This window comes from Thalassophryne amazonica, chromosome 17 (genome assembly GCF_902500255.1).
Source record: "Thalassophryne amazonica chromosome 17, fThaAma1.1, whole genome shotgun sequence".
In the NCBI taxonomy this organism is placed as follows: domain Eukaryota; kingdom Metazoa; phylum Chordata; class Actinopteri; order Batrachoidiformes; family Batrachoididae; genus Thalassophryne; species Thalassophryne amazonica.
In genome coordinates, this window is record NC_047119.1 from 11,421,965 (window position 1) to 11,447,374 (window position 25,410).

Below are 25,410 nucleotides of genomic sequence, written 5' to 3' on the forward strand. Positions count from 1 at the left end.
ACACGAGACAGTAGATTAACCCCACATAAACCTTTCATGTAGATGTACAGTGGTCCCTCATTTATTGCGGGAGTTACGTTCTAAAAATAGCCCGCAACAGGCGACATCCATGAAGTAGACAGCGTTATTTTTTACAATTATTATAGACGTTTTAAGGCTGTAAAACCCCTCACTACACACTTTATGTTATGTGTCGGACGCAGCCCGGAGAACCGACCAGCGTTTGAAGGACCCAGTATGAAATAAGCAGAGCACGGTACAAAGGATAACTGAATTTAATACATAACAGTGATGTGATAAAAAAATACAACAAATAAGTGCGCGGTCTGGCGTGGTGGATTACGGTGCGCTCCTAGCAGCACAAACGGTCCAGAGCCAGAACCAGTTCGGACCCAAGGACCCCGCCGACACCCCCCAGGTGGCCGCGACAAACCGAGTCTGTGAAAGAAGAAATCATTATGTGAGTCCACACTCCACACACAGAGAGACCGCTCAAAGGTGTACAAACAGCAAACACTTCCTGGCTTAATTACAAATCAGCTTCCCACCCTGCAGGCATGGAACACCCTGTTCACAACTCCACTGCAGTGGAACCTGATTAAACGACTAACATACAGCTCAATATAATAAGGTGTGAGGGACACCACATTTACTGACTGTATAAATGTTAGTCACAAAACCTAACGTACCTCAGGAAGTGTGCTGACGAGCGTGAGACCTCACCCCCTCCTCTTTCACAGACCATGCATCAAACCTGGACATTCTCTGCATCCACTGATGATGAGATGGCTCTTGAGACGACGATCTCACCCGTCTGGTCACAAGGTCGAGTCTCTGGCAAATACACACTGTGTACTCCAGACTTAAATGCCACCATGTTCCAATCCGTGTAGATGCACCACAGCTGTGAGTCCTGACGAGCCGCACCTGATCAGCCTCAGGTGATCAGGGTGAGGTCCTGGTAACTCAGCCACACAGCCACTCAGTCCTAAACGCGCACCACCTGGAAGGAAAACCAAAAGACAGAAACAGAAGACAAACAAAAGCCAGCCAGGCACGCCAGCCACAACACTTTATACACTTTTCTCAAACAGGCATTAACATTTTCTCACTTTTCTCTCATGTGTAAACACTCTCAAAGTTCAAACCTTAGTAGAAAAATAAGACCAACCTGTTTTCAGACCCAAACATTTGTTTGAGAAATAAAAATAGAACGTTTTCCTATAAATAATTATGATGGCTTTTAGAACTAACAAATTTAATTTTAACGATCAACATACGAGGTTGGACACATAAGAAATTATTAATAGTGACTGACCAGTATTTCACAGTTCCTCTGATCGCGCCTCTTCGTCCTGGCGCCGCGCCACTGTCGCGCCTTTTTCCACTCACACCTCGCTGCAGGTGTCTTTTTCCGAGTGAAGAACACAGTTATGGGTAGTTGTTGGCGCACTTTTTTCTTCTGGGTGAGAAGATTCTTATAAACAGACATGCAGAACACAATGCACGTACTCTCCCTTCGCGGTGCCGCAACAGGTGTCCCGTCATCTCGACAGAACACCGGCCTGCTTGATGAGGACACACAGCACAATGCGCTATAAAAAAAAAAAAAGCATGCAAAATTGGGCTAAAAAATCCACTAAACTGCGAGGCGCTATATTTTCCAGTATTTCTTTTTCTTTCTTTTTTATTTTTATTTTTGATAACTCTCACATCCGAGGGGGCGAGGTTGATGACATGAGGGGGCGTCGCCCCCAAACGCCCCCTCGTGGTGCCGGGTCCGCCGAGCATCCACTGAGCTCCCCCAAATGTTTTTCCCGACTTTTGCCGAGTGGTGTGCCTGAGGGGTAGCTTATGATGACATGAAGCTGCGCCAAACTCGGCCAAGAGGAAGAGATGCTTACATCCCAAAATTTTCATGTAAAATTTTTTCTGTAATAAGAAAGATTTAGTCCTGAAATAGTTTATTTGAAGTGTATGTAAAATATGTTAGCAGAAGTCCATATCTAGTTTCCTGCTTAATCAGTAGGACGGCCAACTGAGCTGATCTGAAATTTGTTTGACACATCCGTACAACCTATGGGTGGGAGTGTAAGAAGAGAGAGGGAGTAGCTCCTTTCTATTTAAAAGAACAGGCAAAACAGCAGGTCAAATTTCATATTAGCAATAAATAAAACAAACAAACCCTGAAGCCTCAGATATTTTCTCACCAAAAACAGCTAGAACATTACGTAAATCCCAGCGGCGGTACACAATGCTGGAATGTTGAGCTACAGCGCATTATCATCTCATAGCTTAAAATGCATTCCCTGGAGATTTTAGCTAGGCCTCTAAATTATTTCCAAACAACTTTGATTTGTTTGTATTTCTGTTTGAATGTCCAGCTTTCTGCTGCAGAATCGGTGGCGACTGCACACAATGTAAGCGGTGTTGGTGTTCAATTTTTATATATGTAGAAAAGCTGTGAACTTTACAAAACGAATGTTGCTGCATCCAGCTCACCGCGGACCCCCCGTAGGTCCTGGATAGCAACCACCCGGGCACACAACTGATCCATTGCCATGGGCAAACCCTTGGCCCTCTCCAGACACTGGGTTCCTCAGTACTGAGGCACCGGCATGCTGGATCGCGCTGAGAGAAACTCGCCGTATGGCCAAAATGTCATAGATGCCATCATCATGCCAGTGATGCTCCTTATCCGAGTGTCACTAAGTAAGCTGACACAAGGTACGCAAGGATCCTAGTGCCAAAACACCCAGTCATCAACTTACTTCCCCGGTTAGCGCCTGCATCTTTAGAAGCTTGAATATAGGTTTTAAATTTTTTTATTTATTTTATGTGTGCATCACATTGTTTCTTGGTATGTTTGTATCTTTGTCAAGATGCCATATGACCTGCATTAGCATGCCAAAAAATGTATAATATGACCCCTTTAATGTAACTTTGAAATTTGAATGTTTTCCCATTGTACACCCATTTTTTTTATTTCTTTTGTTGGTGGTGGGGGGGCTCATTTTGGAATGAAGCTCTTGAAAATGATTGTAAAATAGACAAACACTGTCATCAGATTTAGAAAAGAACAATAAGATGCCAAAAAAAAAAAGAGAAGAGAAAATTTGGTTTTGCTTTGTTCATTTATTTCTTTAGATTTTTTTGGAACACAGGATGCCTCATTCCCTGTGGCTCCGGATCTTCTACAGAAACCCTCTCCGGTGACTTTGTCTTTTCATCTTTGAAGGGGGTCCCGATCGAAGACTGTTAATAATAAAACTGTTGGATCCCCTTGGTTCGACGGACAGACAGAAGAGTGGATGGTCAGTCTAGTCAGAAGACTTGACAGCCTCACGGGTTAGATTGGGTCATGTACTTATTTTTATTGGTATTTTTTTTGGTTTGGTTTTGTTCTTTAAAAAAATCTGAACAGTAGCAAAGTCTGTAGAGAACAGCAACAACAAGAACATCCACTAAAAGACCTGAAGGCATTGACTGTTGACAGCGCTGTCGATCCAGACGACTTTCCCTTGTTAGTGACTATGTGTGAAAAACGCGCTTTTTTTTCACTCTTTTTTTTTGCATGAATGTTTTCTATCACTCTGGTCTGCTTTGCTGAATGTTCACCGTATGATAGTATAAAAAAAAAAGGGAGGGTGGGAGTAGGAATGAGACAATACCTTTTTGGGGATTTGAAGATAAAAAAAAAAAATCCTGCTTTTTTCTTCTTTCCAGTTTTGCTCTTTTGTTCCTTTGCAGTCATTTTTCACTGTAACTGTTGGCACTGATTTTCACCTCTGTTTTTATTTGGACCATGTGGGAGGAATGCTATCTCACGTGTATCTTGTGTCAAGAAGAACAATGACTTAAAAAAAAAAAAGAGAGAGTGAATGTATCGAGTTTTGCATCCTAGGATCCTCCTATCATTATTTCACTCCTGTAGTCAGGAGAGGGTTTCCTCCCCTGTTTTTAAGAGGATAATCCTGTTCCATGTCATGTATTCTTCCGATGCTTGTGAAGGTTAATGCTGTTTAAATGTAAACGCTCACTGAGGACAAAAACCTTTTCACACTTTTTCGTGCTTTGCTGGACGTGTGTTGTATCTGAGATGAGATAGTTAACGATTCGTGTCAATAAAACAGAGATATCTGATGCTCAGCTTGTTGCCTTGTCGAAAGCTACACTTGAAAACAAACAAACAAACAAAAAAAATTATCTCTGGATTAACTCAATGAGTTCGATTTTGTGCAGGAGTTCCATCCAATAAATATACGTAGCCCCACTCAAACATAGAACATGCATGCAATATATAAAAATTAGGGCTACATATACAACCAAAAATTTGAAAACATTGGGACATTAGTGCTGCCAATCCATTCAAATTTTTTATCGCAATGAATCACATGATTTTCTGTTAACTCACAATTCATTAATTAATAATCAATCACATTTTTTAAGCTTTAAGCTGCTTCTTTACATTTATAGTCTTTATTTGAAATGAACTAAACAGATATTTGTGTCATCAATTTTACTTAATGCAGAACTGTAGTAGTAAAACTAGAACACTCAGCTTAACAGTGACTGAATGATGTTTTAGCTGTTAAAAGAATTTTCACTCTCCCTATTATTACACCGGTCTACAGCCAATATGCTTCTGAAATCTTCTGAAGTCAAACTTTACAAATTTTGACCCACAGACAATTTTTGATCCTACGTTGTCCTTTGGCCTCCACATTAGAAATATTACAAGGACTGCTTTCTTCCACTTGTGAAACATAGCAAAGATTCTTCCCATCCTGTCTATGGCTGATGCTGAGACCCTGATCCTTGCATTTATCTCCTCCAGATTGGACAACTGCAATGTTTTATTTTCTGGTTTACCGAAGTCGACAAGTACCTTAAGGGAAAGTTGAAGCGTTAAGGGAAAGTTGAAGTCCAGCATTAGGGCTCTCCAATTGGTTCAAAATGCTGTAGCCAGACTTTTGACATGAAGCAGAAAGTTTGACCACATTACACCCATTTTGGCATCTTCACTGGCTTCCTGTCCCAGTGAAATCAGATTTTAAGGTTCTGCTACTAGTCTATAAAATTGTTCGCAGACTGGCACCTCCCTACCTAGCTGACCTAATTAAACCTTACGTACCGGCCCGGGCTCTGCGTTCTCAGGGTGCAGGACTACTTTGTGTCCCTCGGGCGAATAAGAAGTCTGTGGGTCATAGAGCTTTCTCTTATCGTGCCCCTGTTCTGTGGAATGATCTCCCTGTGTCAATAAAACAGTCAGATTCTGTGGAGACTTTCAAGTCCAGACTTATTTTCCCTTTTGTATGGCTAGCATACTGGCATAGTTCAGTATATGCTTTTTACTCTTTTATTTTATTTTATTCTGAAATGGAGCATGCCGCGGCCTCAACTTTACCTAAATTCTGGGTCTTTTAGTGCAGCTTAGGGCTAGTGGCCGGGGATCACCTTAGCATTTCCTGTTTTTCTTGTTGTTTAATGCTGACAAATTATACTGTATTTCTTGTCTTTCTGATGCCTGATTCTGTTTTTTTTCTCTCTGTTTAAGGAGCAGCTCCATCCAGAGATGGGTGTGGTGTTTGTGCTGTAGACCCTCCTGTCCTGTGCACCAACACCTTTTCCTGTATATTTGTTTTGTAAATTGTTTTGTGAATTGCTTCTGTGAACTGTTCTGTACTTTATGTCTGTAGCATGACCCAAGCAGCGGGTCATCCCTTTGAGTCTGGTCTGCTTGAGGTTTCTTCCTCAGAGGGAGTTTTTCCTTACCACTGTTGCTCTGGGGGTTGGTAAGGTTCGACTTTACTTGTGTGAAGCACTTTGAGGCAACTCTGTTGTGATTTGGCGCTATATAAATGAAAATAAATAGAAATTGAAAAAGAAAAAGAAAATGTTTGAAAGTGTTGATTGGCTGTTGTTTTAAGAAATGCTACTATTGTGCTACTAAGGATTAATATATAACCCTTTTGCTGATTTTTAACCCTCTGGGGTCCGAGGACATTTTTTGGACAGTTCACTCGCCTGGCATAAATGATTTATTATTCCTATTAACAGCTCTCTCTGCATCCCACAATCACGTTTTATGTCTCTTTTTTTCATGACAACCTGTGCTTTCAGAATATATATGTTTTTGTTGTGTTTTATAAGTGTAATAAAGGTTTACAATCAAAAATAGGCAAGGAAAAAATAAAGCGAAAAAATAATTTTCCACACACATTTATTCAAAACACACAGCAAACTATAATAAACTGTTTTGACACTTTATAAAGGTAATTTGAGGTCTTGTGTGAAAGACTGTACAACAAAAAGGTTCAAACAATAAACACAAATGCACATTTTGAACAATATATACAAAATGGTCTATGCGTTTTGTTGTCCATTTGATACGGTAAACAGTGCTTTACGCAGAGAAAGCAACAGAGTTATCCAGTAACTCACATGCAAACTAGTGGAGCAATCCTGATAGTTACACACTCTTTGTTTGAGCACGTGAGATTGTCATCAGAGGCTCTCCGTGTGCTCCTGCTTTCACTGATTGCTGTGCGTGATGGCGCAGGGCGCATTGAGTGTGTACTAATTGTATGTACTCATTGGAGCACCCAGGGGGCTATTCAAACGGGCCAACTACTAACATATCACTCCTGAAAACAATCTTCGGCTTTTCACGTGAGGTAAATCTGCCCTACGATTGAGTTTTGGACACCCATGTGGTGGTGAACCAATTCCGATTGGACAGTCACATTGGGCACGTCATCACGCAGCTTCTATGAGGAGTACAAAGATGGCTGATGGCTGGCTCGAAAGTCCGCAGAGGTAACTTTTCAGCAAAAAAAAAAGTATGTTTCTATCTCATATAATTAAAAAGTTATTTATAATTTAGTAAAACATGGTCTTAGCCTTCGTATATGACGGCGTCGGCCTCAGAGGGTAAAGTGTTACAAAAAGAGAACAGGTGAAATATTATACAAACAGTCAAAGAAACATTAAAAAAATGATGTTTATGATTTTTCATGAAAACTCTACTGTTAGCACAATGTAATTATGTAGATGCAAAATGTAAAACCTTTTATATCTTGGAGACAGTAGCCAATTAGCCATTGTTATTTTCATATTTGAATTCAACATGCCAAAATCCATAATAAATAGCACGTTTTACTTCAGAAGCAGACAACTTCTAAATATTTGTATACCAGTGTTATTAATATTTTTCTTATAAAATTGTCTTCGAAAGGGGACTTTTACTCTGACAAGGAGGGCAAGGCCCTTTCAACTCCTCTGTGGCTCCGCATCTGTGTATTGTCTCTGTGAACAATTATTATATAAATAAAAATTATTTATTTTTTGTTGAAATCACAAGATGATTGGCCAGTAGAAAGATAATGTCACCAGAAACAGACTTGATGTGTATTTGAAGTGATATGTGTTTTTACTGGATCACCCCAAAAACGCCTTGATAGAACATTTGTGCAAAAGGAGATTTATTATTCTTATTATTATTATTATACCATATTATCACTATATTTTCTGATTTGGAACTGTATTTATTGAATGGACATCCTGCACAAATTTAAGTGGTGTTCATCCAGTTAGTCATATTATTTTGTGTGCACAAGCCTTGGCAGAGGATTCCAGCCTACATGGATGACTTTCATAAGAAGATCAAGAGCTAATGCACTCATTTTTTTTTTCCTTTGCCTCCACTTTTACAAAGATTAGACAGAGCAATCAATCACTTCTTGGCAAGAGATGCTGGAAAAAGTTATTTTGAATTCACACATTAAGTACAGATTTCCAAAATATGAAACATGGCTCCAAATTATATTTGTCTTTTCCCTTTTTCATCAGGCCACCGCTGGATACCAAGTGGTGAAGCATTTCAAGTATTATTTTCTCCCAATGTTCCTGCAAACAAAAGGTATGCAAAAGTACAGAATTGTCATTGTCATGATAGTTCTGTGATGCACTTTTCAATTCAAAATTCTCCATGCAGTCTCTACTGGGACCAGGTCAGGACTGCAGTCAGTCCAGTCCAGTCCCCATAGCATGTTCTTCCGCAGTCAGGCCTTTGTAATATGTTCAGAATGTTGTTTTGCATTGTCTTAATGAAAATGCATGGGCTTCCCTGGAAAACATGTCATCTTGAAAGCAGAATACTTTTCTGTATTTCTGCTGCCATCACAGAAGTGAAAATTAACTTTGCCAAGGGCACTGACACAACCCCATACCGTGACAGATCCTGGCTTTTGGACTTGTATCTGATAACAGTCTGGAAAGTCCTTTTTGTCTTTGGATCTGGAATACTGATTTGACTGATCATGTTGCACATTTCTATTATTTCATGGTCCAACCCAGGTTCCACCGATCCCAGAGAAGTTGATGCCACTTCTGAATAAGGTTAATAAGGCATCTTTTCTGCACGGTATAGTTTTAAGTGCCATTTTGGAATATAAATGCATGTTATAGTTCCTGACAAAAAATTCTCAAAATAATCCCTTGCCCCTTTGGTTATATCAGCTATTGATGAATGAGAGTTTTTGATGCTGTGCCATCTGAGGGATCAAAGATCATGGGTGTTCATCACAGGCTTGCACACTTACCCTTTGCTCAGTGAAATCTGTCCACATTCCTTGACTTGTTTAATAATAGTATGCACTGTAGATTTCAACATTTTTTTTCATGCATTTGTTGAAAAACTGGAGATCCTTCAGGAATATGCTGCAAGCCTGAAATTGCAGGAATCAATATATGTTAACAAATTACATGGAAGTTGACCACCCAAAACATGAAATATCTTGCATTCAAACAGAAGTTAAAGTATATGCAAGAATGACTGCAGAATTTCAATCCTCTGGGGCCGACGCTGTCGTATACGATGGCTAAGACCAAGCTTTGCTAAATTATAAATAACTTTTTAATGATATGAGATAGAAACATACTTTTTTTATTTGCTGAAAAGTTAAAGCCCCATTTACACATAGACGGTAAGAGCTCCCGGAAGCGTCCCAGAAGAGTTTTTGGCCATCTTAAGGATCACACGCCGTTGTTAACGCAGGCACTAGGGGGCGTGGCTTAGTTCTGCTTTACCGTGAATCGTTGAAAAAATTATTCAACATGTCGAATAATGCCGGGAGCGCTCCTGGAAAATTCGCGTGACGACGGAGACAATACGAACAACGGCGTTTGATACTTTTTAATCGCCGTTTCATCCTGCCCCTTCCTGTAGTGCCGCAGTTTACACCGTCGTAATTGGCGGCCGGCATTGTATCCCTAATCAATGGTGTGTAAAACGGTGATAGAGCCCACATCGGCATCCTCAAGGGCGTTTTAACCGGCAACAGAGGCAGACAAAACGGCGGTGCTAGTGGACAGTACGCCGTTCTAAATGCCACCTCCTGGTTAACGGCGTTCCAAATGGCCGACAGGCGGCGGTCAATATAAAAACGCTAGCGCGCTGCATGCACGCCTCTCACTCGCGGCCAGCTCCAGATATTTTTGCAGAGAAGCTCCAGTATCCCTCCTAAAAGAAAATTGGCAGTGGCAAGGACTTACCAAGAGGTCTGGTTCAGAAGCAGAGGGTAGCCCTGTGGTGGAGGGGGAAAGGAAGGAGAAGAAAAGGCTGAGGATGATCTCCCTCCCCCTGAAGTGACAGAGGCTTCAGCCTATTATACTCTGGGGGCGGTGCCTATATGCAAAAGTTCCTGGAGTAACGCAGGATTTGCCTGGATAAATCCAGCGGTACACAGGGCATTATCGGCGGCAGCAGAACACCGCCGTTCTCACGCGTGTCTTAACCTGCGATTGTAAAGGATAGAACTGGGTATTAACCCCCGTTGCCTGACGTGTGCCGGATGCTACGGCGTCAAAACGTCGCTTTAGTCGGCAGATTTAGCGGCGTTTTATCCGTGTATTTGCGGATAGTAAGGCAGCCAAAACACCGGCGAAATGCTCCGCCCCTTTCCACCGCGAAAACAGGTGGAACTACCGCGAACTTCGGTCTACGTACTGCCTGCCGACAAAACCGTCTATGTGTAAACTAGGCTTAACTCCGCGGACTTTCGAGCCAGCCATCAGCCATCTTTGTACTCCTCATAGAAGCTGTGTGATGATGTGTGCAATGTGAGTGTTCAACTGGAATTGGTTCGCCGTCACATGGTTTTCCAAAATCAATCAATCAATCAATTCAATCAATTTTTTTATATAGCGCCAAATCACAACAAACAGTTGCCCCAAGGCGCTTTATATTGTAAGGCAAGGCCATACAATAATTATGTAAAACCCCAACGGTCAAAACGACCCCCTGTGAGCAAGCACTTGGCTACAGTGGGAAGGAAAAACTCCCTTTTAACAGGAAGAAACCTCCAGCAGAACCAGGCTCAGGGAGGGGCAGTCTTCTGCTGGGACTGGTTGGGGCTGAGGGAGAGAACCAAGAAAAAGACATGCTGTGGAGGGGAGCAGAGATCGATCACTAATGATTAAATGCAGAGTGGTGCATACAGAGCAAAAAGAGAAAGAAACAGTGCATCATGGGAACCCCCCAGCAGTCTACGTCTATAGCAGCATAACTAAGGGATGGTTCAGGGTCACCTGATCCAGCCCTAACTATAAGCTTTAGCAAAAAGGAAAGTTTTAAGCCTAATCTTAAAAGTAGAGAGGGTGTCTGTCTCCCTGATCTGAATTGGGAGCTGGTTCCACAGGAGAGGAGCCTGAAAGCTGAAGGCTCTGCCTCCCATTCTACTCTTACAAACCCTAGGAACTACAAGTAAGCCTGCAGTCTGAGAGCGAAGCGCTCTATTGGGGTGATATGGTACTACGAGGTCCCTAAGATAAGATGGGACCTGATTATTCAAAACCTTATAAGTAAGAAGAAGAATTTTAAATTCTATTCTAGAATTAACAGGAAGCCAATGAAGAGAGGCCAATATGGGTGAGATATGCTCTCTCCTTCTAGTCCCCGTCAGTACTCTAGCTGCAGCATTTTGAATTAACTGAAGGCTTTTTAGGGAACTTTTAGGACAACCTGATAATAATGAATTACAATAGTCCAGCCTAGAGGAAATAAATGCATGAATTAGTTTTTCAGCATCACTCTGAGACAAGACCTTTCTGATTTTAGAGATATTGCGTAAATGCAAAAAAGCAGTCCTACATATTTGTTTAATATGCGCTTTGAATGACATATCCTGATCAAAAATGACTCCAAGATTTCTCACAGTATTACTAGAGGTCAGGGTAATGCCATCCAGAGTAAGGATCTGGTTAGACACCATGTTTCTAAGATTTGTGGGGCCAAGTACAATAACTTCAGTTTTATCTGAGTTTAAAAGCAGGAAATTAGAGGTCATCCATGTCTTTATGTCTGTAAGACAATCCTGCAGTTTAGCTAATTGGTGTGTGTCCTCTGGCTTCATGGATAGATAAAGCTGGGTATCATCTGCGTAACAATGAAAATTTAAGCAATACCGTCTAATAATACTGCCTAAGGGAAGCATGTATAAAGTAAATAAAATTGGTCCTAGCACAGAACCTTGTGGAACTCCATAATTAACTTTAGTCTGTGAAGAAGATTCCCCATTTACATGAACAAATTGTAATCTATTAGACAAATATGATTCAAACCACCGCAGCGCAGTGCCTTTAATACCTATGGCATGCTCTAATCTCTGTAATAAAATTTTATGGTCAACAGTATCAAAAGCAGCACTGAGGTCTAACAGAACAAGCACAGAGATGAGTCCACTGTCCGAGGCCATAAGAAGATCATTTGTAACCTTCACTAATGCTGTTTCTGTACTATGATGAATTCTAAAACCTGACTGAAACTCTTCAAATAGACCATTCCTCTGCAGATGATCAGTTAGCTGTTTTACAACTACCCTTTCAAGAATTTTTGAGAGAAAAGGAAGGTTGGAGATTGGCCTATAATTAGCTAAGATAGCTGGGTCAAGTGATGGCTTTTTAAGTAATGGTTTAATTACTGCCACCTTAAAAGCCTGTGGTACATAGCCAACTAACAAAGATAGATTGATCATATTTAAGATCGAAGCATTAAATAATGGTAGGGCTTCCTTGAGCAGCCTGGTAGGAATGGGGTCTAATAAACATGTTAAATCCAATCGTAGGGCAGATTCACCTCACATGAAAAGCAAAAGATCGTTTTCAGGAGTGATGTGTTACTAGTTGGCCCGTTTGAATAGCCCCCTGGGTGCTCCAATGAGTACATACTATTGGGCTCCAAATGAACCCTGCGCCATTACGCACAGCGATCACTGAAAGCAGACGGAGCAGACGGAGAGCCTCTGATGACAATCTCACATGCTCAAACAAAGAGTGTGTAACTGTCAGGATTGCTCCACTTGTTTGCATGTGAATGTTCCTGTATAACTCTGTTGCTTTTACCATGAAGACAAAAAAAAACGCATAGACCATTTTGTATATATTGTTCAAAATGTGCATTTGTGTTTATTGTTTAAACCTTTTTGTTGTACAGTCCTTCACACAAGACCTCAAATTACCTTTATAAAGTGTCAAAGCAGTTGTTTATTATAGTTTGCTGTGTGTTTTGAATAAATGTGTGTGGAAAATTATTTTCCGCTTTACTTTTTCCTTCCTTATTTTTGATTGTAAACCTTTATTACACTTATAAAACTCAACAAAAGCATATATATTATGAAAGCACAGGTTATCCTGAAAAAAAGAGACAGAAAACTTGATTGTGGGATGCAGGGAGAGCTGTTAACATTTTTTATGCATTTATGCATTTCACATTTATGCCAGGTGAGTGACCTGTCCAAAAAATGCCCTCGGACCCCAGAGGGTTAATTTGTACTTTCCATACTGTCCAAACCTTTTCTGATTTGGTATTGTCATCTGTTGCTTCCCAACAGTTGTTGCCTACTGAGCCTGGTCGCTGTGGAAACTGAGCTCCATCAAATTCATATCAAAACTCTCCAAACTGCTGCAGGCTCTTCTTTTGTTGCTACTCTTCTTCTTTTTTTACTTGCAGGGTGAGTGTTGTGAAAGTGATGTGACACGGACCCACAACAGGGGGCGGTAATGAATGGACAATGGATAAGCCAAAAGTAACAATTTAATGTTGTGAATCGCACAACAACGTACAGACAATGACAATATGGTGGACTGTCAATCATACACCAGGTGACGTGTGGGCAGGCTCGATGATAGAAGACGCCTGGCGAGAGAAGAGCTGGATCCCCACACAGCTTCCACCACCAACGGAGCTGAAGAACACCGGAGCCGCCAAGCCCTGCACCCCAGGTGGCCGCTGTCTTCAGCAGTCAGACCCGGTACTGCTGGCAGAAAACAGAGACAGTCCTGATGAGTGTGAGTTCGCACACTCAGTACTCCCACAGTCAGTGTTTAGTAAAGGAGGGAGAACCTCCACCTCCAATCACACACTCGTGCAGCTCCTGTTTAACCACTTATCTTGGTTTGGGGTGTGAGGCGAAGCCGTCGCTGATCACACCAAATGCCAATCCCACAGATAAGGCAGAACACCACAGGATAACGGCTGCAAAAGAAGTTCAGGTTATCACTCAATGATTTGAGTCAGCAGAGAAAGTTACCTGAATGGTAGCTGATTTCTCGGCGGGGAGGTGGAGTTGCAGTCCGGCCTTTATGGTGGTGGTGATGAGTAGTGGATGAGTGACAGCTGGTACGGATGATGAGTGACAGCTGTCACTCCTGGTTGCTCCGACGCCCTCTCGTGCTTGAAGCCCGCACTTCAAGCAGGGCGCCATCTTGTGGTGGTGGGCCAGCAGTACCTCCTCTTTTGGGGGGGGGGGGGGGGGGGGGGGACAATGATGTATTTTCAAAAAACATGGAGACTTTACAGAGTTGCTCAGGAAGGGAGAACAGGGAGGTAGCACGCTGCGCATGCGGCATCTTAACATTGAACTTCTTGATATTTTAAAAAAATCTACTGTTTTAACAACTGACATACAGCGTCATAAGATGAGTACTATTTTTTTTCCTGTTGCCTGATTTTCTGTGTTGTGATGTAATCATACCGTCGCAAAATGTTGCACTTTTTTCCCCTTCAACATGTTTCCACCATTTGATTTTGCGTTACTTTCACCCCATGACCGTTGTTGCCCCTCGTCACCTCAGCTTGTCTATCTGTTCCACTGATTGTCACTCCCACACCCTGGCTGCGTCTAAGTCCTCTGATGTTCAATCGATGAATAAATGAATGCTTCTATTTTCACTCTTCGCTCCCAAGAAAGAGACAGAGACAAGATTTGGGAGAGAATGAGAAACACGCAGAGAGGAACATGTTCAGAGGAAGGTCTTGGAACATATGACATGTTGTCAATTAGTAGCTGAATATATTTACATCTTTTTGCCATAAACTGCTGCATCAAGCGACAGAGTAGCACTCTCTCCCACCATCCCCAACATAACAGCTGCATTTCATTTTATCCATTTCTGTGCTGGTACTCTTTTATCATTTCTGCACCCAGGCATCGTTTGTTTTGGATTTCAATGAGCACTTGGCTAACTACCCAGTGCAAATACCCTGTGAGTCCCAGAACAACAACAGAAACACTTCTAGAGCTGAAGGACAAACACAGTGAGACGTTTGCCTGAGTTTCATTCAGCTGTAAGGTGCATCTGTTCCCCAAAGGACAAAAGTACTTTGGAGTGATATAAAGCTAACTCCATTAAGGGGCTTGCAAAACACCGCGCCCTGTAATAAGCTCTTCTCAGATCCCTCTGGAGGGTTTAAAGGGATGCAGTGCTACTACGATGTGGTGCATGACATCCATTTTGGGCACCTTGTCTTCCAGCTCTACTTCTGCAGCTCAAAGAAAAGGGTCAGGTCTCAGAGAATGCCCTGCTGCTGGATGATGCTCCACCTGCCACATCACGGAACCACCTTGAATCATGGACAGTAACCACCCAGGCAGTCAACCTCACCTCTCAAAAGTAACCATGGATCTTCCAAAGAGACTTAATGCCAAAAACATCTAGTCTAGGATGCTGGTTAGTGGCAAAGACTCAGACCTGTCTCCAACCTTGATGAACAAGAGGACTATTTGAGTCTCTGTAAATATAACACGGACAATTCTAAGATTATTACTTCTGACACTGCACTTGCGTGGTGAAAGTATGTGGCAGATGGTAACTTGGATGGTCCATTGAGAGGGTGATGGAAAATTAAGTCTTGAATCCTAGATAGTAACCATCTATGGAGACAGCCAACCCATCCACACTTACTGAAAGTGGCCATCTCTCTGTTGGGTACCCAAGGATCCTCCAAAGATATCGTACCAAAGCCATCCAGTCATCACCTTTGGCAATTGATTAGTGTCTCAACCATGCCATAAGAGGAAGCATCAGGACACTAAAGACCTGGATCTTCAGTCTCCAACAAAGATATCAGCATCGCCAAACACCTCACACACACACACACACACTCATGTTCAACCGCTTAGTCCAATTAAGGGTTGCGGGGGGCTGGAGCCTATCCCAGCAGTCATAGAGCGCGAGGTGGGGTAGTCTGTCACAGGGCCACAAACACACAAACGAACACATACACACCCACTCACACACCTATGGACAATTAAAAGATTCCAGTCCACCTAACCCGCATGTCTTTGGATGTGGGAGGAAACCGGAGCACCAGGAGGAAACCCATGCAAACACGGGGAGAACATGCAAACTCTACACAGAAATGCCACAGGTGGGAATTAAACCCACGACCTTCTCACTGTGAGGCAACAGTGCTAATCACTAAGCTACCGTGCTGCCCCGCCAAACACCTATGTCCAGCGAAATCATAACACTGTAAGCTCTTCCCAGGCATTTCTTGATTTCAAAGGGTAAACAAGAGAGAGCACTCATAGACATTTGTGTTATTGCATAGTTAACTGAATGCCTCTACAAATTCAAAATTTTCACTACATACAGATGCAATCCTGATGGAAGAATCTAGGAAGTAAGTGAAGGCCTGGATGTTACTCTTGATCCAGGACCATCACAAACCCAGACACTCTTATTGCTCACTCAGCTTCACAAGTCCTGGGATCACGGTATAATTTAATTAATTAAATTAATTTAATTGAATTAATTTAATTTAACTAATTTATTCAATTTATAATGCGCCAACTCACAACAACATTGTCTCAAGGCACTTCACATAAAAACAATTTAAAAACAGATTAAAAATAATTAAAAGATTAAAAAGCACAATTTAAAGACACGATTAAATGAAAGAAATAAAAGACAAATAGCACAATAAAATTTTTAATGACATAAATATCCATTGAATTTGAAAATATGACAACATTGTCCACAGTCAAGGTCAGTAATCCGTTCTTCACCAACAAAAGCACCAAAGCCACTGGTTTCCACAGCCTGACCAACATCCAGTCTTCATTTGGAAAAAACTCACAGTATCTGTGTGGAGGCTGGCTAAGATGTCCAGGAGCTGTTTGGGGACCCCATGTATTGTCCAGCGTTGGGACCAGGAGGCAGAGCTGTGGTCTTATACACCTCTCTGCAGCTTCTCTCCCCCTGCCATCCCCTCGTTGCCCCATCCCCGTAGAGACGGTGCCTGCTCCCAGACCACCAATAACCAGCAAAAATCTATTTAAGCATAAAAATTCAAAAAGAAAAAATAATATAGTACCTTCAATTGCACCACAGACTAAAACAGTTAAATGTGGTCTATTAAACATTAGGTCTCTCTCTTCTAAGTCCCTGTTGGTAAATGATATAATAATTGATCAACGTATTGATTTATTCTGCCTAACAGAAACCTGGTTACAGCAGGATGAATATGTTAGTTTAAATGAGTCAACACCCCCGAGTCACACTAACTGTCAGAATGCTCGTAGCACGGGCCGTGGCGGAGGATTAGCAGCAATCTTCCATTCCAGCTTATTAATTAATCAAAAACCTAGACAGAGCTTTAATTCATTTGAAAGCTTGTCTCTTAGTCTTGTCCATCCAAATTGGAAGTCCCAAAAACCAGTTTTATTTGTTATTATCTATCATCCACCTGGTCGTTACTGTGAGTTTCTCTGTGAATTTTCTGACCTTTTGTCTGACTTAGTGCTTAGCTCAGATAAGATAATTATAGTGGGCGATTTTAATATCCACACAGATGCTGAGAATGACAGCCTCAACACTGCATTTAATCTATTATTAGACTCTATCGGCTTTGCTCAAAAAGTAAATGAGCCCACCCACCACTTTAATCATATCTTAGATCTTGTTCTGACTTATGGTATGGAAATAGAAGACTTAACAGTATTCCCTGAAAACTCCCTTCTGTCTGATCATTTTTTAATAACATTTACATTTACCCTGATGGACTACCCTGCAGTGGGGAATAAGTTTCATTACACTAGAAGTCTTTCAGAAAGCGCTGTAACTAGGTTTAAGGATATGATTCCTTCGTTATGTTCTCTAATGTCATATACCAACACAGAGCAGAGTAGCTACCTAAACTCTGTAAGGGAGTTAGAGTATTTCGTCAATAGTTTTACATCCTCTTTGAAGACAACTTTGGATGCTGTAGCTCCTCTGAAAAAGAGAGCTTTAAATCAGAAGTGTCTGACTCCGTGGTATAACTCACAAACTCGTAGCTTAAAGCAGATAACCCGTAAGTTGGAGAGGAAATGGCGTCTCACTAATTTAGAAGATCTTCACTTAGCCTGGAAAAAGAGTTTGTTGCTCTATAAAAAAGCCCTCCGTAAAGCTAGGACATCTTTCTACTCATCACTAATTGAAGAAAATAAGAATAACCTCAGGTTTCTTTTCAGCACTGTAGCTAGGCTGACAAAGAGTCAGAGCTCTATTGAGCTGAGTATTCCATTAACTTTAACTAGTAATGACTTCATGACTTTCTTTGCTAACAAAATTTTGACTATTAGAGAAAAAATTACTCATAACCATCCCAAAGATGTATCGTTATCTTTGGCTGCTTTCAGTGATGCTGGTATTTGGTTAGACTCTTTCTCTCCGGTTGTTCTGTCTGAGTTATTTTCATTGGTTGCTTCATCCAAACCATCGGCATGTTTATTGGACCCCATTCCTGCCAGGCTGCTCAAGGAAGTCCTACCATTATTTAATGCTTCAATCTTAAATATGATCAATCTATCTTTGTTAGTTGGTTATGTACCACAGGCCTTTAAGGTGGCAGTAATTAAACCATTACTTAAAAAGCCATCACTTGACCCAGCTATCTTAGCTAATTATAGGCCAATCTCCAACCTTCCGATTCTTGAGAGGGTAGTTGTAAAACAGCTAACTGATCACCTGCAGAGGAATGGTCTATTTGAAGAGTTTCAGTCAGGTTTTAGAATTCATCATAGTACAGAAACAGCATTAGTGAAGGTTACAAATGATCTTCTTATGGCTTCGGACAGTGGACTTATCTCTGTGCTTGTTCTGTTGGACCTCAGTGCTGCTTTTGATACTGTTGACCATAAAATTTTATTACAGAGATTAGAGCATGTCATAGGTATTAAAGGCACTGCGCTGCGGTGGTTTGAATCATATTTGTCTAATAGATTACAGTTTGTTCATGTAAATGGGGAATCTTCTTCACAGACTAAAGTTAATTATGGAGTTCCACAAGGTTCTGTGCTAGGACCAATTTTATTCACTTTATACATGCTTCCCTTAGGCAGTATTATTAGACGGTATTGCTTAAATTTTCATTGTTACGCAGATGATACCCAGCTTTATCTATCCATGAAGCCAGAGGATACACACCAATTAGCTAAACTGCAGGATTGTCTTACAGACATAAAGACATGGATGACCTCTAATTTCCTGCTTTTAAACTCAGATAAAACTGAAGTTATTGTACTTGGCCCCACAAATCTTAGAAGCATGGTGTCTAACCAGATCGTTACTCTGGATGGCATTTCCCTGATCTCTAGTAATACTGTGAGAAATCTTGGAGTCATTTTTGATCAGGATATGTCATTCAAAGCGCATATTAAACAAATATGTAGGACTGCCTTTTTGCATTTACGCAATATCTCTAAAATCAGAAAGGTCTTGTCTCAGAGTGATGCTGAAAAACTAATTCATGCATTTATTTCCTCTAGGCTGGACTATTGTAATTCATTATTATCAGGTTGTCCTAAAAGTTCCCTAAAAAGCCTTCAGTTGGTTCAGAATGCTGCAGCTAGAGTACTGACGGGGACTAGCAGGAGAGAGCATATCTCACCCGTGTTGGCCTCTCTTCATTGGCTTCCTGTTAATTCTAGAATAGAATTTAAAATTCTTCTTCTTACTTATAAGGTTTTGAATAATCAGGTCCCATCTTATCTTAGGGACCTCGTAGTACCATATTACCCCATTAGAGCGCTTCGCTCTCAGACTGCAGGCTTACTTGTAGTTCCTAGGGTTTGTAAGAGTAGAATGGGAGGCAGAGCCTTCAGCTTTCAGGCTCCTCTCCTGTGGAACCAGCTCCCAATTCAGATCAGGGAGACAGATGCCCTCTCTACTTTTAAGATTAGGCTTAAAACTTTCCTTTTCGCTAAGGCTTATAGTTAGGGCTGGATCGGGTGACCCTGGACCATCCCTTGGTTATGCTGCTTTAGACGTAGATTGTGGGGGGGTTCCCATGATGCACTGTTTCTTTCTCTTTTTGCTCCGTATGCATCACTCTGCATTTAATCATTAGTGATCGATCTCTGCCCCCCTTCACGGCATGTCTTTTTCCTGTTTTTTTCCCTCAGCCCCAACCAGTCTCATCAGAAGACTGCCCCTCCCTGAGCCTGGTTCTGCTGGAGGTTTCTTCCTGTTAAAAGGGAGTTTTTCCTTCCCACTGTTGCCAAGTGCTTGCTCATAGGGGGTCGTTTTGACCGTTGGGGTTTTTCATAATTATTGTATGGCCTTGCCTTACAATATGGAGCGCCTTGGGGCAACTGTTTGTTGTGATTTGGCGCTATATAAGAAAAAAGTTGATTGATTGATTGATTCTCAGCAAGTCCAGACAGCAGCCTGATCATCTGAATCAAACACTTTGCAAGAAGCACTGCAGATATTCCCACTTGCATTCAGTTAGTGCTCGCAGAAGTCCACCGATGGTTGGCTTCTTGAGTGTGATTCAAGGACATTGGTTAAAAATTATTTCAGCTTGGGACTCCAGCGGGGGCAGTCACATCTCCTCCTCTCTCCTCCCCCTCTGTGCTTTACTATCTCTGCTTCAGCCTTCAAAAGTCCCAACTTCACCAGACTGTGAATTCGTCGAACTACATTTGGATTAACCATGGAACTGATCAGTTGGTCTCTGAACGCTACTGACACCATTTTTTTCAACACAGAAATCAGGGCTGGGGTACCCTGCATGCCCAGATGGAACCTACCATGCAGGCTATGTTCTCGACGTCTGGGAGAAGTGGCGTGTTGCGTGCTCGGTACCACTCTCTGTGGAGGACGTCAAAGATTTATTATATTTGGTTTTATTGTGGGAGGGCTGGTGCTTATTTGGTTTATGTGCTGCCCTGACCTACCGGAGAATTGGCAAGATGGCTACTACCAGAACCATAACCCCTCACCTGTCCGTCATGATTAATGAGTTGGGCAAGGCGATACAGTCTCAGACTGTGTTAACCCTTGAACTCAGACATAAGTTGGATAACATCTCGGAGCAAATGTATGCCTTACAAAGGAAGATGTCGGAGACCAGGGAATACTCATAAATTGGATTTTGTCGGTCAGAGGAGCTGCAAATATGTTTCTCTGCTCAACCCTTAACATGGGAGGCTTATCAGCCTCCAAAGGTCGAAAGGCCCCGCTGTCTCCTCCAGAAGAATTTCTACGGTCTTGGTGAACCACTCAGCTTCCCTTCTTATCTTCTGTCCTCCCCTACAGTCTGATGTTGTCAAGGCAAGTCCAGACATTATGCACACACTGAAACTGATACAGTTTCATCTGACTGATACAAACTCATCTCATCTGCTCACATGACGCACAACCCACCCCTACCACCCCCTGCCTGCATCCTGCCACTCCTCCCCCCTCAGGAGGCTGCGTGGCTCTGAACTGCAGTGGCCTTTACCTCTTCCCCAAGCTCGTGGCTGTGCAGGAGACTGCTGCGGCCACCCCACACTCACACCACACCTCATTTCAGATGACGGACTATCTTAAAGTTTAGCGTACATAAACAATCAAATGTATATGTGCGATGTTTTAATTCTGATGTGTGCCATTATTACGTTCAACTAGTAATAATTGTAGATTAATTATTGTATTTTTTGTCTGAGGTAATTGGGTGTGATATGAATCGCCCTTTTAGGGATCAATAAAGTTGTTTCAATCTTGAATTTAATCTTAAAATACTTTTTTAATGCAAGGGTGAAGTTAATTCCTTCATCATGCAATGAGAAACAGCACAACATGACACAGGGAATTGTTTGCCCCAACCTCCAGTGAGAACTCAATTATTTTATACCTCCTCAATTAGAGAAAATTAGATTTCAGATGAACTCAGTTTCATGAATATTACACAATTTTCAGTTCCATGTCATTATGATTTTTTTTTTTTTCTAATTTGCCACATTTGCTTTCATTACATTTTTTTCATCACAAGCAGGTAACTCAGTAAGATAGGAGTTAGAGTACCAATATGTAGACACAGGTTTGATTCCCTGTAATGCTACCCATCTGTGTAATTGGACAAAACACTGTATCTGCATCGTCCCATTCCACCAAGCTGTAAATATGTCCCAGCGCTGGATGGGGAAGAATTTGCGGTTGACTTGCACCCCATAAAGGAGAGCCGTAGATTGCCATCTGCTTCATGCTATGGTATCCAGGGATAAGCACCAGCACCAATAGGCCTTGGGACCTATAGTGGACATACGTTGCTTTCTTCCCATCAAGGCATCATCTCTTTAGCCACTTTCAGCAAATCAAGGTTGACTTGATTTGCTTCTGTAATTCCCATTTAAAATAATATCTGTGACATTGTTATTGAAGCTCACACACATTGCTAATTGGTAGTCATCTTAATGGGGCTTAAGTAGTTTGGTGTAATCTGCCAACGCCTGTATAAAGTGATACCCTGAGCCAGAATCTGAATGTGGATCAACTCCAAAATTCAGTGTAGTCTGTGGTGCAAATTTGGTGAGAATCTGTGAAGTAGTTTTGATGTAATTCTTCAAAGCCTAAAGTGAAATCTTGATCCAGAATCTGGATCTGGATCATCTCCAAAATATAATGCAGTCTTCCATGGTCTAATATCTATCTGTGGTCAAAATTTCATCAAAATCTGTGCAGTAGTTTTGACGTATTCTTGCTAAAAGACAGACAAATGAATAAATAAATGCTATTGAGTGTGAGTTTTAGCTTTAATTTGAGAGGTGGAACAAAAATATTGCCTTAATCGTTTAGGAATTAGGGAGACTTTTATACATAGTCAGTCAGGATTTATGCTGAAATTGGACAGACAGACAGAAGCGATGAGTGCACAGATGAGTAGATGGACATAAAAGAATAATTTATTACCAGTTGGTAACAGCCTCCAGGATGATGAAGGAAGGTCAATGCATATGGAAAAATGTTGGGAGAATAGCAAGAAACATCATACAGGACATGGAGAAAGAACCATCACAGATTAACTGAAAATCAAGGAATAATACAGTGTATGTGTTTATCAGACCATGCAAAGCACATATGAAGACAAGAAACAGCTGTGAAGGGAGACACACACCTACAAACAGAAGTGGAATTAACAAACAGCTGCAAACCGTCGAAAGGAAAAGGAATCAATGCTTGGGTGAGTAATAACTGAAGACAACCAGTGAAGTAACAATCAAAAGAGGAACATGAGTGAAAAAACACAAAGGAGCTAAATTAGGCTGGAACTTGACAGGAGGTGGAAGTAAACACAGACAGACACACACAAATCTGCACCCAGAAACCACAAAACAGACCAAAACCACCCTGTACCATGACAGCAACTAAATATTCAGTGTCCTTACATATTGTCCATATGTCATTTGAATATGAAGATCAGGTCTGAGAGCATGTACCGGTGACGCATGTCACCACGTCCACCACACCATGGAGCTACACCGGGTCTTAGATGGCAATAACCCATGCAGACAAATGGTCTATTCAGACCTCTTGAAGGTAATCATCTAACCATAGTAGCATCTTGGTGAAGCAGCAGTGTTCCCTTGGCCTTTGCCAGCAGCTGGGGTCAATTTCAATTTCTTTTCATTTATATAGCACCAAATCACAACAAGGTTGCCTCAAGGTGCTCCACACAAGTAAGGTCAAACCTCACTAACCCCCAGAGCAACAGTGGTAAGGAAAAACTCCCTCTGAGGAAGAAACCTCAAGCAGACCAGACTCAAAGGGGTGACCATCTGCTTGGGCCATGCTACAGACATAAATTACAGAATAATTCACAAAACGAACATACAGGAAATGTTGCTGGTGCACAGGACGGTTTCTGGAACAGACAACACACCCATCTCTGGATGGAGCTGCACCTCAAACAGAGAGAAAAGCAAAAAAGCAGAATCAAGCACCAGCAAGACAAGAAATACAGTGTAGTTTGTCAGCATTAAGGAACAAGAAAAACAGAAGAAATACTAAGGTAATCGCTGATCACTAGCCCTAAGCTTCACTAAAAGACCCAGAATTTAGATCAAGTTGATGCTGCGGCACGCTCCGTTTCCTAATAAAATGAATTAAAAGAATAAAAAGCATAGAAATATACTATGCCAGTATGCTAGTCATACGAAAGGGAAAATACAGTAAGTGCGTCTTAAGTCTGGACTTGAAAGTCTCTACAGAATCTGAATGTTTTATTGATGCAGGGAGATCATTCCACAGAACAGGGGCACAATAAGAGAAAGCTCTCTGACCCACAGACTTTTTATTCACCCTTGGGACACTAAGTAGTCCTGCACCTTGAGAATGCAAAGTCCGGGCTGGTACGTAGGGTTTACTTAGGTCACCTAGGTAGGGAGGTGCCAGTCCGTGAACAATTTTATAGGCTAGTACCAGAACCTTTAAATCTGATCTCACTGGGGCAGGAAGCCAGTGAAGAGATGCCAAAATGGGTGTAATGTAGTCAAACTTTGGTCCTCAGTACTGAGGTGCCTGTGTTCTGGATCATGCACAGAGAAACGCGCCATGTGGCCAAAACGTTGTAGCTGAATCTCAGTCCCAATGCAAATGATAATCCTCATTTTAGTTTCCCTAATTAGCCTTTTGTTTGAGACAAAGTCATTCCAGTGGTACCCAATGATCCTCTGTGGAGACCCAGCACCAAAGACATCAAACCTTTGGTCATGGCTAGTGCCCAAGTCTCATGAAAATTCAGTAGGGATATCTTATATTATATTCCAATTCTATGGTGAAACTATGCTAGTATACTAAGGTATATCTAAATATCTAAAAGGAAGAGTAAAATAGAAGAGTAGAAAAGAGTAGAGTAGAGCCACTTAGACCCTGGTTTTGAGAACCAGGGATGGTAGGTTTATCACGACCATCCAGTAAGATGTGAAGCAAGCTCATGACTCCATAAACTCTTCCCCATGTCAAAGGGTCAAAGCCTAAAGGCACAGAGACATGAATTCAACAGTTTCCCTCATACAGATACATTTCTGATAGGCGACCCAAGGAAGTCATTAAAATCCTGGACCTTGAAGTCTTAATCCAATCACAAACCCCAAAGGTCTGATTCCTCATACCCCCGTCACACATAGCCAGAATCACGCAGAGTGGCGTTGGAATTATGAATCAGCGCACATCCAAAAAGTGTCGGATTTCAGTTCCAGAACGTTCTGACAGCCATCTGCAGAAGTCCACACAGTTGGTCAAAATTGGCCTGAATCTCTTTGATTATGGACCAAAATTTAAGCCTATACATGTATCAGTGGAACCAAAAATAGCGGAGTTCTGCTGCTATGCTGTCAGTATTCTGAACAATACGGGCAGCACGGTGGCTTAGTGGTTACCACTGTTGCCTCACAGCAAGAAGGCCATAGGATCGATTCCAATCTGTGGCCTTTCTGTGTGGAGTTTACATGTTCTCCCCGTGTTTATGTGGGTTCCCTTCGGGTGTTACGGCTTCCTCCCACATTTAAAGACATGCAGGTTAGGTGAACTGGAAACTTAATGTCCTGTTCTCCCTTACAAAAGAGGTCTTGATCTCAATTGGACTAACCTTGTTATAGAAAAAAAAATAAATAAAAAAATAAATATATATATATATATATATATACATATATATATACATATATATATATATACATATATATATATATACATATATATATATATATATATACACATACATACATACGAGGTCTGTGATAAAAGTAACAGACATTATTATTTTTTTCAAAAACCATATGGATTTGAATCACGTGTGATTACATCAGACATGCTTGAACCCTC

The 25,410-nt window shown here is 41.5% G+C and overlaps 1 long non-coding RNA gene across 1 annotated transcript; it reads left to right on the plus strand.

The window, feature by feature from the left end:
- Nucleotides 1–2,240: 2,240 nt before the first annotated feature.
- Nucleotides 2,241–24,153, plus strand: LOC117529941. Its single transcript, XR_004566155.1, has 3 exons — nucleotides 2,241–2,602; nucleotides 19,320–19,326; nucleotides 24,131–24,153. It is a non-coding gene; the product is annotated as an uncharacterized LOC117529941 (long non-coding RNA).
- Nucleotides 24,154–25,410: the final 1,257 nt, after the last annotated feature.